Consider the following 17,470-nt stretch of genomic DNA (forward strand, 5'->3'; position numbering starts at 1 on the left):
ATGACTGCGAACTAGTAAGCCTTCCTTTGTTATGGACATCGCACAAATGTCATAAAGATTCTGTCAGGGATTCCATATCACCCTGAACTGCAACCTTTGCATGGTACCATTCGTAACCAAGTGACCTGCTGCAGCTCATTAAAGTTAATGTAATTGATCATTCCCCTCTAATTGTAATCATCAGCAAATTAGACTCTTTTCTAGACTAGCCAGGCAGCAGGGAAGTATGTGACCAAGTAGATTGCATGAATACCTTTTCCCTTAGCCATGGGCCTTTATTAAACACAAGGAGAATAATGCGGGTGGTGGGAGGAGAAGATACTGAAGTTCTAAATGTGCCTATGGAGAAGATACTGAAGTTCTAAATGTGCCTATTTACATTGTTACAATTCAGCCACAAGATAACTTAATGCTTTTCCGGAGCTAGACCTCATCTCAAAGCAGAAACAAGAATAGAAACGATGATGTGGGTAATTCAGGTGAGGCTCCTATTTGGCTAATATGGCAGTTATTGCCTTTTCCCCTTGGCTGATCTCTACCATTCTCAAACATTAGAGATATTATTATCTAACTACTGGTTGTAATTGTAAACTCTTTGGAAAACACAATGCTATCATATTGATTTTTTCATTTTAAAAAAAGGTATATAAAAACACGAATGCAGAAACCCATGTGTAAGATAAATCACAAATTCTTAGAATTAATCAAAATGATGTATCTAAAATTCTTATTCTATCTAATGGTTCCTACTTGAAATACATTTGTCACTGAAAGATCATTAGTACACCTTTTATGATTATGCTGTGGTTATAATAGTTCACTAGCATTTGGAATGTTACTGGAAATTGAAGGTTAAAGAGTAATCTCATTAGATCATGACATTGTGTGAAGGATTTTCTAATCTACTGGGCTAAGCAATCTCTAGAGGAGAGCAATTTTCAGCCCAAACAGGAAAGGTTCTCTGGTGTAGTGGCAGGATTTATTATCTCAGTTAGCAAAGTGAGCCCTCTACCACTCCAGGTAAATGAACATCCAGAAAAAGGATGTGGAGGAATTAGAAAACATGCATAACTCCTATGCTAGAAGTGCCCCAAAATGCCTTAAACACAGTGACACATAAACTGTTTTATAATGACCCTGTTTCTCAAGGTGTGTTTCCAATCCAGGAAAATCAGCATCATCTGAAACATGTTAGAAATGCAAAATTCTCAGCTCCAGCTTAGAGGTGCTGAATTAGAACCCCCAATGGTGGAGTCTGGTAATCTGTGTTTTACCAGGCTCTCAAGGTGACTCTGATTCATGCCAAAGTTTCAGAACAATTGTGTTAGGAACTAAAAATCGTGGGAGTAGTCTATATACATTAGCTTTATATTCAAAGAAAATGATTTTTGTCAGAGCTGGGCACGGTGGCTCACGCCTGTAATCCTAGCACTTTGGGAGGCTGAGGTAGGCAGATCACAAGGTCAGGAGTTTGAGACCAGACTGGCCAATATGGTGAAACCCTGTCTCTACTAAAAATACAAAAACAAAATAGCTGGGTGTGGTGGTGTGTGCCTGTAGTCCCAGCTACTCGGGAGGCTGAGGCAGAAGAATCCTTGAACCCAGGAGGTGGAAGCTGCAGGGAGCCGAGATTGCATCACTGCACTCCAGCCTGGGCAACAGAGCGAGACTCCATCTCAAAAAGGAAAAAAAAAAGAAAATCATTTTTGTCATTATAATTTGTCAACATAAGTTACTTACAAATATATCACCATAAAAATATAAATATACAGATCACAATTACACACACACACAGACATACATACACATACAATTGGATAACTACTTACACTAATATGGTATGTTGTGCTTCCCAAGCACAGTACAAGAATACACATAACAAACAGTGATTACTATGAGAGCAGTCAGTATATTTGTCTTGTTTACCTCTGCATCTTCAGTATCTACAGAGCCTGGCGTACAGGGACTGTTCAAAAAACATTGAATGAATGAATAAAGGGGGTGAGATATAGACTATGTGCATCTGCTTCAGAGTACAGATATTTCACATATTACAGCATTAGGGTAAATAAACTATTAAAAACCACTGTTAGGAACCAGAAGAGTATAAATCTTAGGCAACTAGAAACCAAGAATTAAAAGAGTTCATGATTATCATCATCATAAAATAGAAGATTAAGTGCCTTAAGATTAAGTACATGTCTTTGTTAAACTACAAAGCAAGCAAATACATATTCTGTATTTTTTATTACAATTTAAATATAGGGTGAGGATGTCCACTCTCATCACTTCCATTCAACACTATGCTAGAGGTGATAGCAAGAACAACTAGATAGAATGAAGAAATAAAATGCATACAGATTGGAAAGGAGGAAGTAAAATTATCTCTAGTCACAGATAGCCTAATCAAATATATGGATAATACTAAGGAATCTATGAAAAAGAAAACTTCAAAAAACTACTAAACAAATTCAGCAAGTTTGCAAGATCAACACATAATAATAAATTATATTTCTATGCACAAGCAATAAACCATCTGTAAATATATTAATGAAATAATTCCATATACAATAGCACAAAAACAATAAAATACTTAGGAATAAATTTAACCAAAAAAGTAAAGACTTGTACACTGAAACTGCAAAGCACTGTTAAAAAAAATTAAAGACATAAATAAATTGAAAGATATCCAACGTTGGGGCAGCTGACAAGATGGCCAAATAAGAACAGCTCTGGTCTGCGTTTCCCAGCAAGATGAACACAGAAGGCGGGTGATTTCTGCATTTCCGGCTGAGGCACCCGGCTCATCTCATGGGGACTGGTTAGACAGTAGATGCAGCCCACGGAGGGTAACCCAAAGCAGGGTGGGGCATTGCCTCACCCAGGAAGCACAAGGGGGTGGGAAACCCCCTCCCCTAGCCAAGGGAAGATGAGAGGGACTGTACCATGAGGAATGGTGCATTCCGGCCCAGATACTACACTTTTTCCTTGGTCTTCACAACCCACAGACCAGGAGATTCCCTCTGGTGCCTGCGACACCAGGACCCTGGGTTTCAAACACAAAACTGAGCGGCTGTTTGAGTAGACACTGAGCTCGCTGCAGGAGTTTTTTTCATACCCCAGTGGTGTGTGTAATACCGGTGAGACAGAACCGCTCACGCCCCTGGAAAGGGGGCTGAAGCCAGGGAGACAAGCAGTCTAGCTTAGTGGATCCCACCTCCATGAAGCCCAGCAAGCTAAAATCCACCCGCTTGAAATTCTCGCTGCCAGCATAGCAGTCTGAAGATGGCCTGGGATGCTTGAGCTTGGTGGGCAGAGGGGCAACCGCCATTACTAAGGCTTGAGTAGGTGATTTTCCCTCACAGTGTAAACCAAAGCAGCTGGGTGGAGTCCACCACAGCACCACAAATCCACTGTAGCCAGACTGCCTCTCTAGATTCCTCCTCTCTGGGCAGGGCATCTCTGAAAGAAAGGCAGCAGCCCCAGTCTGGGGCTTATACATAAAACTCCCATCTACCTGGGACAGAGCACCTGGGGGAAGGGGCGGCTGTGGGCGCAGCTTCAGCGGACTTAAACATTCCTGCCTGCAAGATCTCAAGAGAGGGGTGAATCTCCCTGCACAGCACTCAAGCTTTTCTAAGGGACAGACTGCCTCCTCAAGTGGATCTCTGACCCCCCTGCTGCCTGATGGGGAGACACCTCCCAACAGGAGTCAACAGACCCCTCATACAGGAGAGCTCCAGCTGGCATCTGGCAGGTGCCCCTCTGGGACAAAGCTTCCAGAGGAAGGAAGAAGCAGCAATCTTTACTGTTCTGCAGGCTCCGCTGGTGATACCCAGGCAAACAGGGTTGACAGTGGACCTCCAGCAAACTCCAGCAGACCTAAAGCAGAAGGAGAGGCCTGACTGTTAGAATGAAAACTAACAAACAGAAAGGAATAGTAACAACATCAACAAAAAGGACATCCACACAAAAACCCCATCCAAAGGTCACCAACATCAGAGACCAAAGTTAGGTAAATCCGTGAAGATAAGGAGAAAACAGTGCAAAAAGGCTGCAAATTACAAAAATCAGAATGCCTCTTATCCTCCAAAGGATCACAGCTCCTTGCCAGCAAGGGAACAAAACTAGACAGATAATGAATTTGATGAATTCACAGAAGTAGGCTTCAGAAAGTGGGTAACAACAAACTCCTCCAAGCTAAAGAAGCATGTTCTAACCCAATGCCAGGAAGCTTAGAACCTTGAAAAAAAGGTTAGAGGAACTGCTAACTAGAATAACCAGTTTAGAGAAGAACATAAACAACCTGATGGAGCTGAAAAACACAGCACAACAACTTTGTGAAGCATATGCAAAAATCAATAGCCAAATCAATCATGCAGAAGAAAGGATATCAGAGATTGAAGATCAACTTAATGAAATAAAGCACGAAGACAAGATTAGAGAGAAAAGAATGAAAAGGAACAAACAAAACCTCTAAAAAATATGGGACTATGTGAAAAGACCAAACTTACATTTGATTGGTGTACCTGAAAGTGATGGGGAGAATGGAGTCAAGTTGGAAAACACTCTTCAGGATATTATCCAGGAGAACTTCCCCAACTTAGCAAGACAGGCCAACATTCAAATTCAGGAAATACAAAGAAAACCACAAAGATACTCCTCGAGAAGAACAACCCCAAGAGACACAGATTCACCAGGTTGAAATGAAGGAAAAAATGTTAAGGGCAGCCAGAGAGAAAGGTTGAGTTACCCACAAAGGGAAGCCAGCTTCATCAGACTAACAGCAGATCTCTCAACAGAAACCCTGCAAGCCAGAAGAGAGTGGGGGCCAATATTCAACAATCTTAAAGAAAAGAATTTTCAACCCAGAATTTCATATTTAGTCAAACTAAACTTCATAAGTGAATGACAAATAAAATCCTTTACAGAGAAGCAAATGCTGAGATTTTGTCAACTTCAGGCCTGCCTTACAAGAGCTCCTGAAGAAAGCACTGAATATAGAAAGGAAAAACCAGTACCAGCCACTGCAAAAATATACCAACTTGTAAAGACAATTGACAATATGAAGAAACTGCATCAACTATCAGGCAAATTAACCAGCTAGCATCATGATGACAGGATCAAATTCACATATAGCAATATTAACCTTAAATGTAAATGGGCTAAATTCTCCAATTAAAAGATACAGACTGGCAAATTGGATCAAGATCAAGACCCATCAGTGTGTTGTATTAAGGAGACCCATCCCATGTGCAAAGACATACATAGGCTCAAAATAAAGGATGGTGGAATATTTGCCAAGCAAATGGAAAGCAAAAAAAAAAAAAAAAAAAAAAAAAAAAAAAGCAGAGGTTGCAATCCCGGTCTCTGATAAAACAGACTTTAAACCAACAAAGATCAAAACAGACAAGAAGAGACAAAGAGCAGAAGTGAAGGAGATAGAACCCCAAATCAACAGAATATACATTCTTCTCAGCACCACATCACACTTATTCCAAAACTGACCACATAGTTGGAAGTAAAGGACTCCTCAGCAAATGTAAAAGAACAGAAATCACAATGAACTCTCTCTCAGACCACAATGCAATAAAATTAGAACTTAGGATTAAGAAACTCGCTCAAAACTGCACAACTACATGGAAACTAAACAACTTGCTCCTGAATGACTACTGGGTAAATAACGAATGAAGGTGGAAATAAAGATGTTCTTTGAAACTAATGAGAACAAAGACACAACATACCAGAATCTCTGGGACACATTTAAAGCAGTGTGTAGAGGGAAATTTATAGCACTAAATGCCAACAAGAGAAAGCAGGAAAGATCTAAAATCAACACCCTAAAATCACAATTAAAAGAACTAGACAAGCAAGGGCAAACAAATTCAAAACTAGCAGAAGGCAAGAAATAACTAAGATCAGAGCAGAACTGAAGGAGATAGAAATACAAAAAACCCTTCACGACAATCAATGAATCCTGGAGTTGGTTTTTTTTTAAGGTCAACAAAGTAGATAGACCACTAGCAAGACTAATAAAGAAGAAAAGAGAGAAGAATCAAATAGAGGCAATAAAAAATGATAAAGCAGGTATCACCACCAATCCCACAGAAATAAAAACTACCATCGGAGAATACTATAAACACTTCTATGCAAATAAACTAGAAAATCTAGAAGAAATGGATAAATTCCCGGACACATACACCCTCCCAAGACTAAACCAGAAAGAAGGTGAATCTCTGAATAGACCCATAATAGGCTCCGAAATTGAGGCAATAATCAATAGCCTACCAACCAAAAAAAGTCCAGGACCAGATGGATTCACAGCCAAATTCTGCCAGAGGTACAATGAGGAGCTGGAACCATTCCTTCTGAAACTATTCCAGTCAATAGAAAAAGAGACATTTGGCCAGGCACGGTAGTTCACGCCTGTAATCACAACACTTTGGGAAGCTGAGGCGGGTGGATCACAGGTCAGGAGATCAAGACTATCCTGGCTAACCCAGTGAAACGCTGTCTCTACTAAAAATACAAAAAATTAGCCGGGCATAGTGGCGAGTGCCTGTAGTCCCAGCTACTCAGGAAACTGAGGCAGGAGAATGGTGTGAACCCAGGAGGCAGAGCTTGCATTGAACCGAGATCACACCACTGCACTCCAGCCTGGGCGACAGAGTGAGACTCTGTCTAAAAAAAAAAGAAAAGAAAGAAAGAAAAAGAGGAAATCCTCCCTAACTCATTTTATGAGGCCAGCATCATCCTGATACCAAAGCCTGGCAGAGACACAACTAAAAAAGAGAATTTTAGACCAATATGCCGGACAAACATCAATGTGAAAATCCTCAATAAAATATTGGCAAACCAAATCCAGCAACACATCAAAAAGCTTATCCACCAAGACAATCCTAAGCAAAAAGAACAAAGTAGGAGGCATCAAGCTACTCACTTCAAACTATACTACAAGGCTACAGTAACCAAAACAGCATGGTACTGGTACCAAGACAGACAGAAAGACCAATGGAACAGAACAGAGGCCTCAGAAATAATACCACACATCTACAACCATCTGATATTTGACAAACCCTACAAAAACAAGACATGGGAAAAGGATTCCCTATTTAATAAATGGTGCTGGGAAAACTGGCTAGCCGTATGTCAAAAGCTGAAACTGGATCCCTTCCTTACACCTTATACAAAAATTAATTCAAGATGGATTAAAGACTTAAACGTACAACCTAAAACCATGAAAATCCCAGAAGAAAACCTAGGCAATACCAGTCAGGACAGAGGCATGGGCAAGGACTTCATTACTAAAACACCAAAGAAAAATGGCAACAAAAACCAAAATTGACAAATGGGATCTAATTAAACTAAAGAGCTTCTGCACAGCAAAAGATGCTACCATCAGAGTGAACAGGCAATCTACAGAATGGGAGAAAATTTTTGAAATTTACCCATCTGACAATGGGCTAAAATCCAGAATCTACAAAGGATGTAAACAAATTTACAAGAAAAAAAATCAAAAAGTGGGCAAAGGATATGAATTTTGAGACACTTCTCAAAAGTTTACAAGAAAAAAACAACCCCATCAAAAAGTGGGCAAAGGATATGGACTTTGAGACACTTCTCAAAAGAAGACATTTACTCAGTCAACAGACACATGAAAAATTGCTCCTCATCACTGGTCATCAGAGAAATGCAAATCCAAACCACAATGAGATACCATTTCATACCAGTTAGAATGGCGATCATTAAAATGTCAAGAAACAACTGGTGCTAGAAAGGATGTGGAGAAATAGGAATGCTTTTACAATGGTGGTGGGAGTGTAAACTAGTTCAACCTTTGTGGAAGGTAGTGTGGTGATTCCTCAAGGATCTAGAACTAGGAATAACATTTGACCCAGTGATCCCATTTCTGGGTATATACTCAAAGGATTATAAACCATGCTACTATAAAGACACATGAACACGTATGTTTATTGAGGCACTATTCGCAATAGTAAAAACTTGGAACCAACCCAAATGTCCGTCAATGATAGTCTGGATTAAGAAATTGTGGCACATATACACCATGGCATACTATACAGCCATAAAAAAGGAAGAGTTCATGTCCTTTGCAAGGACATGGATGAAGCTGGAAACCATCATTCTGAGCAAACTATCACAAGGACAGAAAACCAAACACCATGTTCTTACTCATAGGTGGGAACTGAACAATGAGAACTCTTGGACACAGGGCAGGGAACATCACACATGGGGGTCTGTCGTGGGGTGGGGGACAAGGGGAGGGATACCATTAGGAGAAATACCTAATGTAAATGATGAGTTAATGGGTGCAGCAAACCAACATAGCACATGTATATGTATGTAACAAACCTGCATGTTGTGCACATGTACCCTAGAACTTAAAGTATAATAATAAAAATAAATAAGTAAATAAATAAAATAATAATCAAATCACTACCTTTTGAAAATGTTTTTTATATTGGATTCAGGGAGTACATGTGCAAGTTTGTCACGTGGGTGGTGCTGAAATTTCAGCTATTGATGATTCTGTCATTGCAGTGCAATTCACAATAGCAAAATCATCACCTTTTTAAAGGCAAAATCAAACTCCTGAATTTGCTTATATTTGGATATTTTTCCCTCAAAATACTTTTTTGCCAAAAGCTTAAAAGGAGGAGATTTTAATTTAAGTAAATACATTTTTATTCATAGAATATGGTTAGAAAGTTATTGGGTTTAATATATTACATCCATAGACTTTAATTTTATTTGTCCTTTCAACTAAACTTTATAATAAGATCAGCATATGTCCAGTAAGGTAGATAAAAGATTATCATATCATACTGGGTTTGAAAATATTCTCAAGCACAGTATAATATGTTAAGTTTGATAGATAAGTAAGTTAAACATTAATACTTTGAATGTTCTTTGGATGGTTAAGTTTCTAATTGGGAAATGTTAAACGAATGCTGATATAAAACACCTAAGAGATATTATATTCTAAGTCTAAACATATCAAATATTTGGGATGATTTTATTGTCCTTCATTTTATTGTATGTTGAATAATGCTCTAAGACCCATATCTTTTTATGTATCTTAATAATTTAATAAATATTATCATTTTCTTAGAAAAACTTGTGTTTGAGAATTGTGTAGGTGTAAAGCACACACTTAAGAATTATTTTCAATGTCTACACATAAAAGCTTTGGAACACTTCTTACAGTCTTTATTATTATGTCTTATTGAATAAAGCTCTTCAATTTAGAAAAAAAAAAGAAAAGAAAAAGAGGGACTTCTCACTAACTCATTTTATGAGGCCAGAAACATCCTGATAAAAAAAACTGGAAGAGACACAACAACAACAAAAAAATTGGGGGCCAATATCCCTGATGAACATCAATGCGAAAATCCTCAATAAAATACTGGCAAACTGAATCTAGCAGCACATCAAAAAGCTTATCTACCACGATCAAGTTGACTTCATCTCTGGGATGCAAAGCTGGTTCAACATATGCAAATCAATAAATGTAATCATCACATAAACAGAATCAATGACAAAAACCACATGATTATCTCAATAGGTGCAGAAAAGGCCTTTGATAAAATTTAACACCCCTTCATGCTAAAAACTCTCAGTAAACTAGGTATTGATGGGATGTAACTGAAAATAATAAGATATTTATGACACACCCACAGCCAATATCATACTGAATGGGCAAAACCTGGAAGCATTCCCTTTGAAAACCAGCACAAGACAAAGATGCCCCCTCTCACCACTCGAATTCAACATAGTATTGGAAGTTCTGGCCAAGGCAATCAGGCAAGAGACAGAAATAAAGGGTATTCAAATAGGAATAGAGGAAGTCAAATTATCTCTGTTTGCAGACGACATGATTGTATATTTAGAAAACCCCATCCTCTCAGCCCAAAATCTCCTTAAGCTGATAAGCAACTTCAGCAAAGTTTCAGGATAGAAAATCAATGTGCAAAAATCACAAGCGTTCCTGTACACCAACAATAGACAAACAGAGAGCCAAATGATGAGTAAACTCCCATTTACAATTGCTACAAAGAGAGTAAAATACCTACGAATACAACTTACAAGGGATTTGAAGGGCCTCTTCAAGAACTACAAACTACTGCTCAAGTAAATAAGAGAGGATACAAACAAATGGAAAAACATTCCATGCTCATGGATAGGAAGAATCAATATCATGAACATGACCATACTGCCCAAAGTAATTTATAGATGCAATGCTATCCCCATCAAGCTACCATTGACTTTCTTTACAGAATTGGAAAAAACTACTTTAAATTTCATATAGAATCAGAAAGAGCCCTCATAGCAAATACAATGCTAAGCAAAAAGAACAAAGTTGGAGGGATCACGCTACCTGACTTCAAACTATACTACAAGGCTACAGTAACCAAACCAGCATGGTACTGGTACCAAAAAAGACATATAGACCAATGGAACAGAACAGAACAGGCCTCAGAAATAATGCCACACATCTACAACCATCTGATCTTTGACAAACCAAACAAAAAAAAGCAATGAGGAAAGGATTCCCTATTTAATAAACGATGTTGGGAAAACTGGCTAGCTATATGCAGAAAACTGAAACTGGACCCCTTCATACACCTTATACAAAAATTAACTCATGATAGATTAAAGACTTAAACGTACAACCTAACACCATAAAAACCCTAGAAGAAAACCTAGGCAATACCATTCAGGACATAGGCATGGGCAAAGACTTTATGACTAAAACACCAAAAGCAATGGCAACAAAAGCCAAAATTGACAAATGGGATCTAATTAAACTAAAGAGCTTCTGCACAGCAAAAGAAACTATCATCAGAGTGAAATGGCAGCTTATAAAATGGGAGAAAATTTTTACAGTCTATCCATGTGACAAAGGGCTAATACCCAGAATCTACAAGGAACTTAAACAAATTTACAAGAAAAATAAAACAACCCCATCAAAAAGTGGGTGAAGGATATGAACAGATACTTCTCAAAAGAAGACATTTATGTGGCCAGCAAATGTATAAAAAAGTTCATCATCACTGGTCATTAGAGCAATGTAAATCAGAACCACAATAAAATACCATCTCATGCCAGTTAGAATGGTGATCATTAAAAAGTCAGGAAACAACAGGTGCTGGAGAGGATGTGGAGAAATAGGAACACTTTTACACTGTTGGTAGGAGTGCAAATTAGTTCAACCATTGCACAAAACTGTGGTAATTCCTCCAGGATCTAGAACCAGAAATACCATTTGACCCTGCAATTCCCTTACTGGGTATATACTCAAAAGATTATAAATTATTCTACTATAAAGACACATGTACACATATGCTTATTGCAGCACTATTCACAATAGCAAAGATTTGGAACCCACCCAAATGCCCATCAATGGTAGACTGGATAAAGAAAATGCAGCACATATACACCATGGAATACTATGCAGCCATAAAAAAGGATGAGTTCATGTCCTTTTCAGGGTCATGGATGAAACTGGAAATCATCATTCTCAGCAAACTAACAAAGGAACAGAAAACTAAACACCACATGGACACAGGGAGGGGAACATTACACAACAGGGCCTGTTAGGGAGTGGGGGTCTAGGGAAGGGACAACATTAGGAGAAATACCTAATATAGATGATGGGTTGACGAGTGCAGCAAACCACCATGGCACATGTATACCTATGTAACAAACCTGCACATTCTGCACATATATCCCAAAACTTAAGGTACGTATAAAAAATGACATCCAATATTGATGGATATGAAAACGTAATATTGTTAAGATAGCAATACTCCCCAAAATGATCTACAGATTTAATACAATCTTTATTAAAATCTACATCTTTATCTTTATCAAAAATGGCTGCTTTGCAGAAATGGACAAGCTTGTCTTAAATTTCATATGGAATTTCAAGGGTCTCAGAATAGCCAAAACAATCTTCAAAAAGGAAAACAAGTCTTGATAATTAACACTCTCCAATTTAAAAACTGACTACAAACTCATAGTAATCAAGAGTATTTGGCACTGGAATGAGACTTGACATACAGGACAATGAAACAGAATTGAGTGTCCAGAAATAAACTGTACATTTATGTCAACTGATTTTCCATAGGGATACCAGTACAATTTTATGGGAGTAATAATAGTTTCTCAGTCAATGGTGCTGGGAAAACTGAATATTCACATGCAAAAGGATAAATTTTAACTCCTACCTCATATTACAAACAAAAAATCAATTCAAAGTGCAGCATAGACTTTAATGTAAGATCTAAAACTATACAACTGTTAGAAGAAAAAGTAACAGTAAATATTTGTGACCTTGAGTTAGGGAATGGTTTCTTACATTTAGCACCAAAAGCACAGACAACAAAAGAAAATAATAGATAAGTTGTACTTTAGAACTTTTAAAGTTTGTGCAATTAAGAAAGTAAAAAGACACTCTACAGATTGGGAGAATATTTTTGTAACACACATCTCTGATAACAGACTTGGATTCAGAATACATACAAAAAAAACTCTTAGCAGCTCATCAATAAAAAGACAACCCAACTTAAAAATGGGCAAAGTATTTGAATAGGCATTTCTCCAAAGAAGACAGGCAAATGGCTAATAAGCACATGAAAAGATGCTCAACACGATTAGTCATTAGGGAAATGCAAATCAAAACCATGATGTGTTTACCATTTTATACCCACTAGGATGGCGACAATAGAAAAGAGATGATACTTAGTGTTGGCTAGGATGTGGAAAAATTGGAGCACTCATACATTTCTTGTAGGTTGAAAAATTGTATAGCCACATTGGAAAATAGTTTGGCAGTTTCTTAGAATGTTTAACATAGAATTACTGCATAATCCAGCAGTTATACTCCTAGATATAAACTGAAGAGAACTGAAAGAACATGGCCACACAAAACCTCTCATAAATGTTCACAGCAGCATTATTCATAATAGCCAAAAACTGAAACAGCCTATATGTCAATCCACTGATGGTTAGGTGGTATCCAATGCAGTGGTATGTTATTTTAGCAATAAGAAGGAATGAACTAATACATGCCAGTGCTACATGGAAAAATCTTGAGAACATTATGCTAAACAAAAGAAGCCAATCACATGTAGTATAATTCAAATAATGTAAAATGTCCAAGAGAGGCAGTTCCATAGAAATAGGAAGTAGATTAGCCATTGCCAGGGCCAAGGGAAAAAGGGAATGAGGAATGTCTGCTTATGGATATGGGGTTCCTCTTTGAAGTGATAAAAAATGTGATAACATTAGATAGTGGTGATGGTCACACAACTCTGTAAATACACTAAAACCGATTAAATCAGATTTGAAAAGAGTGAATTTTATGATATGTGAACTATATCTCAATAAAGCTGTTACTATAAAAAAAACTGTAAGTGGTGAGAAATATTATTAATCAATTTTTAAAATATACTCTGCATGTGTAGTTAATATATCCTTATTTTATTATCAGCAATTTATCATTTGGTATCATAATACATTATAATGGTGATAATTTAATTCACAGTTAAATAAAGATATTTCATTAAGTGGCTTTCACATTAACCAATAATGCAATCTACTAATTAGAAACCTCTTCCCCAAAGCTATAACTTAGACTGATGCTTTTTTCTTATGGTCACAGTCACAATATGTGCTGAAGTCTCATTTGTTTTTAGTCAGAGCAAGAGAAAGCATTGTGAAATGAAAAGATAACATTATTGATAATTTGAGACTTGGATTCTAGTCTCACCTTTATTACAAATTACCTGTGTTAATTTCTCTAAAAGAAGGACTTTACCCTTTCTATGTACAGAATAGAAATCATCTGACTTGTTCACCACCGTATTTCCACCATCAACTCTATATTGAATTTGATTTCTTTTTTTTTTAATTAATGGGAAGTCTCATATCTGAGATGAACCTAGTAAATGGAGATAAAACTTGACTAATTCTGAACCATGATGTTTAATCCCCATCCTGCTACTAGTGAACAATATGAGCATTGGCAGTCATTGAACTTTTCTTTTCTGATTACATATCTTTAAAATAAAGAGGTCAGACTTGGATATCATCCAAATTTCCTTTCTAGTTCTCGCCTTCAATTCTCTATGCTACCACTGATCATTTTCAATTATGTGATATTCCTTAATTATCTCCATTGTTTTCTTTCTATGACATGATGAAATCCAATCATGAAGAGCATGGTTTACAATGATCTTCACAATCTCATCCTAAATAATCATGAGGGCTCAACCCACATTCCTGCCCCCTCCATCTCCTCCTCACCTAGCCATTTCTAAAAGAGATCATTCTGTTGGACAACTCTGGGCCTTTTCAAATGTTGTTGTACTCATCTCCAGGGCACTTACAGATTTCTGTACAATGTTCAAAACCTAGTGAAAATATGACTTTCCCAGCACAACAGTTCTTTAAAAATGGTCACTTCCTCCTCTACTGGGCTTAGAGAACATTGTTCATATCATAATCTACTACAAGACTTAACTAATCATGTTATAATCCACGCTTTGCATGGCTTTTGCCCCACCAGACTATGTAGCTGTCGTAAAAGTAGAAATTTTGCCTTTTTCTCTTGTTTCTACATCAACTTTGTGACTATCGTGACAAAAATTGAATGAACAAATAATTCACTCATTCATGCAAAGAATTCTGTCCATCTTATTTATCTTTTAAATGATATTAAATAGCTTTTAAAACTTACAATTCACACTTTGGGAAAAAATACATTTGAATTTGAATACTAAACTTTTATGAATTGAACTGCCCATTTCTAAGCAAGCTGTTTAGAGAACATGTTGAAAAAAAAAAAGAAGTAAACCAGAATGTCAGCATGTAAAAATATCAGTTCATGCCTTTGGGCCATTTCTTGTTAGAATCCTTTGTGCAGCTTTTCTTAAATTCCCAGAGTAGCAGATTTTTTAACAATCATCTAAATTGAGCAAGGGGGCAATATACATAAGATTCAATTCAATGTTGTCTATAATATGCACTATAAGTGAGTAAAATGCTTTAATAATTAATGTACGTATTTTCATCTAAATCCTCCTCCACTATTATGACATACGTGTACAATTAGTATTATTAATATTTATTAGGAGTTGCTTTATGCAGATTAATATGATTATAAAAGAGAGTGTAATGCATTCAGAGCATTGCACTTTGGCTTCAGATGTATCTGTATAGGTTCCTAAAAGGTGACTGTGAAATAACAACTCAGATTATCCACATACAGAGCACATAACTTCATACAAATCTGTAGGCCAAGGGATCTAAAAAGACTGAGACACATCATACTGAAAAAGAAAGTAAGGCAAGACACCTACTGAATTAGGAACTTACTCTGTAATACTGCCAATATTATCATGAGGAAGAAGATCACAAACAACTTCTAGAAATACAAAAATGGATTTGGAATGAAAGCCTTAATGGCTGAGTTAGAGTCATCTGAACAATAAATGGACAGGGAGGATAAGCCAGAGGTCAAAACTAAAGAAACGCAAATGAAAACAACCCTGTCCTCAAAAATGAGTATGCAATCCAATATGTAAAACACCAAAAAAAATGAGAGAAATAGCCAGAAAAATTTGTAATACAAATTCACTCCAGATGGAATTAATTTTGTGAAAAGCTTCACAAAGATTTTCATAATTTATAATGAGAAATGCTCAAAATGTACATACAAGAATAGCACCTACTTAAGAAGAACAAGAACAGTGACCGCATTTGTGGCAGACACAGCTAGGAATAATAATAATAATAATAAAAAAAAAATTCCATTCTCCCCTTGTTGCTGGGTCCCTGGTTAGATTACATGTCTCTGCTTCCCTTGTAGATGGGGCAATATGAGTAAGTTTGGGTTGATGGAAAGGAGCAGAACTGATATGGGTCAATTTCATGCCAGAGATTTTAAGCTAGTAGTAGACAGGGTTATGCTTCCTCCTTGCTTTTTTCTCCCTTCTACATCTGTATTTCAGCCTCAACTTTGGTTCTAACAAATGAAAGTCACAAAACAGAAGTTCACTGAGTTCCTAAATTAATGTGGGAAAGACAGGTACCCTATGACCTGGACCAAATACACTGTAGTAGGCTGTGAATGAGAAATAAAATTATTATGATTTATTAGTCACATTTCATAACCTATGTGTTAAATTGTCAAGCCTACCATAAACTAACAAACTTACAAACTAACATAAGTTACATGATACAAAAGCAGACAGAAAAAAATAATAATAGGCAATGTGGGGAAAAACCAGTAAAAATATTTAAAATAAAAATATGATTGTTCAATTGTTGAAAACATAATAAATAGGGTAAATTACTGACAGGCACAATTAAATGAAAAACAGTAAACTGGAATGTCACATTGAGGAATTTACCCACACTGAAACATGGGAAGCAAAAAAAAAAAAAAAAAAAAAGTCATAAAATAACAAGAGAAATAGGAAATAAAGACTAAGAAGTTTCTGGAACTTCTATATCTAATAGGAGTTCTGCAAGCTGGAGAACCAGAACAGCTGTTGGTGTAATTAATTCGGTCTCACCACAAAGGCCTGGGAGCCAGGGAAGATAGTAGTGTAACTTAGTGCAAGGCCAAAGGCCTGAGAAACCCAAGGGGATTTGCGGGGTGCAAGTCCTTGAGTGTGAAGGCCAGAGAGCCAGGAGTTCCAACATCCAGGAGCAAGGTGATTGTCCTGGCTGAAGAACAGAGAGAATTTGCTTTTCCTCTACCTTGTTCTATGTGGGTCCTCAATGGATTACATGATGCCTACTCACATTGGTGAAAGTGATCTTTCCCAGTTGTACCGTTTGAAATGTGAATCTCTTCTAGAAAGCCCCACACAAATGCACCCAGAATAATATTTTACCAACTACCTGAAGATTCGTTAACTCAGTCATGTTAACAAATAAAATTAACCATCACAAGTTGTATCCCTCAGGTTCCTAGAAATTGAACTATTGGCAAAATTTCTTTTGTCTATGCTCAGCAAACTTTGTCCCTATAACTATTAGAGGACACAACTACCCTTCAAGATGCAAAGACAAGACAAGGCTGGTCTGTCTATGGAGTAGCCATTCTTTATTCCCTTTACTTTCTTAATAAACTTATTTTCACTTTACTCTATGGACTTGTCTCAAATTCCTTCTTGAATGAGATCCAAGAACCCTCTCTCGGGTTCTGGATGGGGACACCTTTTCGGTAACATCTTTCTGGTGACCACAGAAGGGACAATACTGAGAAACCCCTGACTCAAAGGCTAACTTCAGGTAAGTGGTGGGGTCCAGTAACATCTTTCTAGCAAACCATGGAAGAGGGACAATACCAAGGAGACCCCGACCCAAAGGAAAATCATCTGAGTGCACCAATAGGCTGACTTTGAAGTGACCATCTTGCCCAAAGACCACATGTTGA

Source organism: Macaca thibetana, chromosome 8 (genome assembly GCF_024542745.1).
Source record: "Macaca thibetana thibetana isolate TM-01 chromosome 8, ASM2454274v1, whole genome shotgun sequence".
Classification (NCBI taxonomy): Eukaryota; Metazoa; Chordata; class Mammalia; order Primates; family Cercopithecidae; genus Macaca; species Macaca thibetana.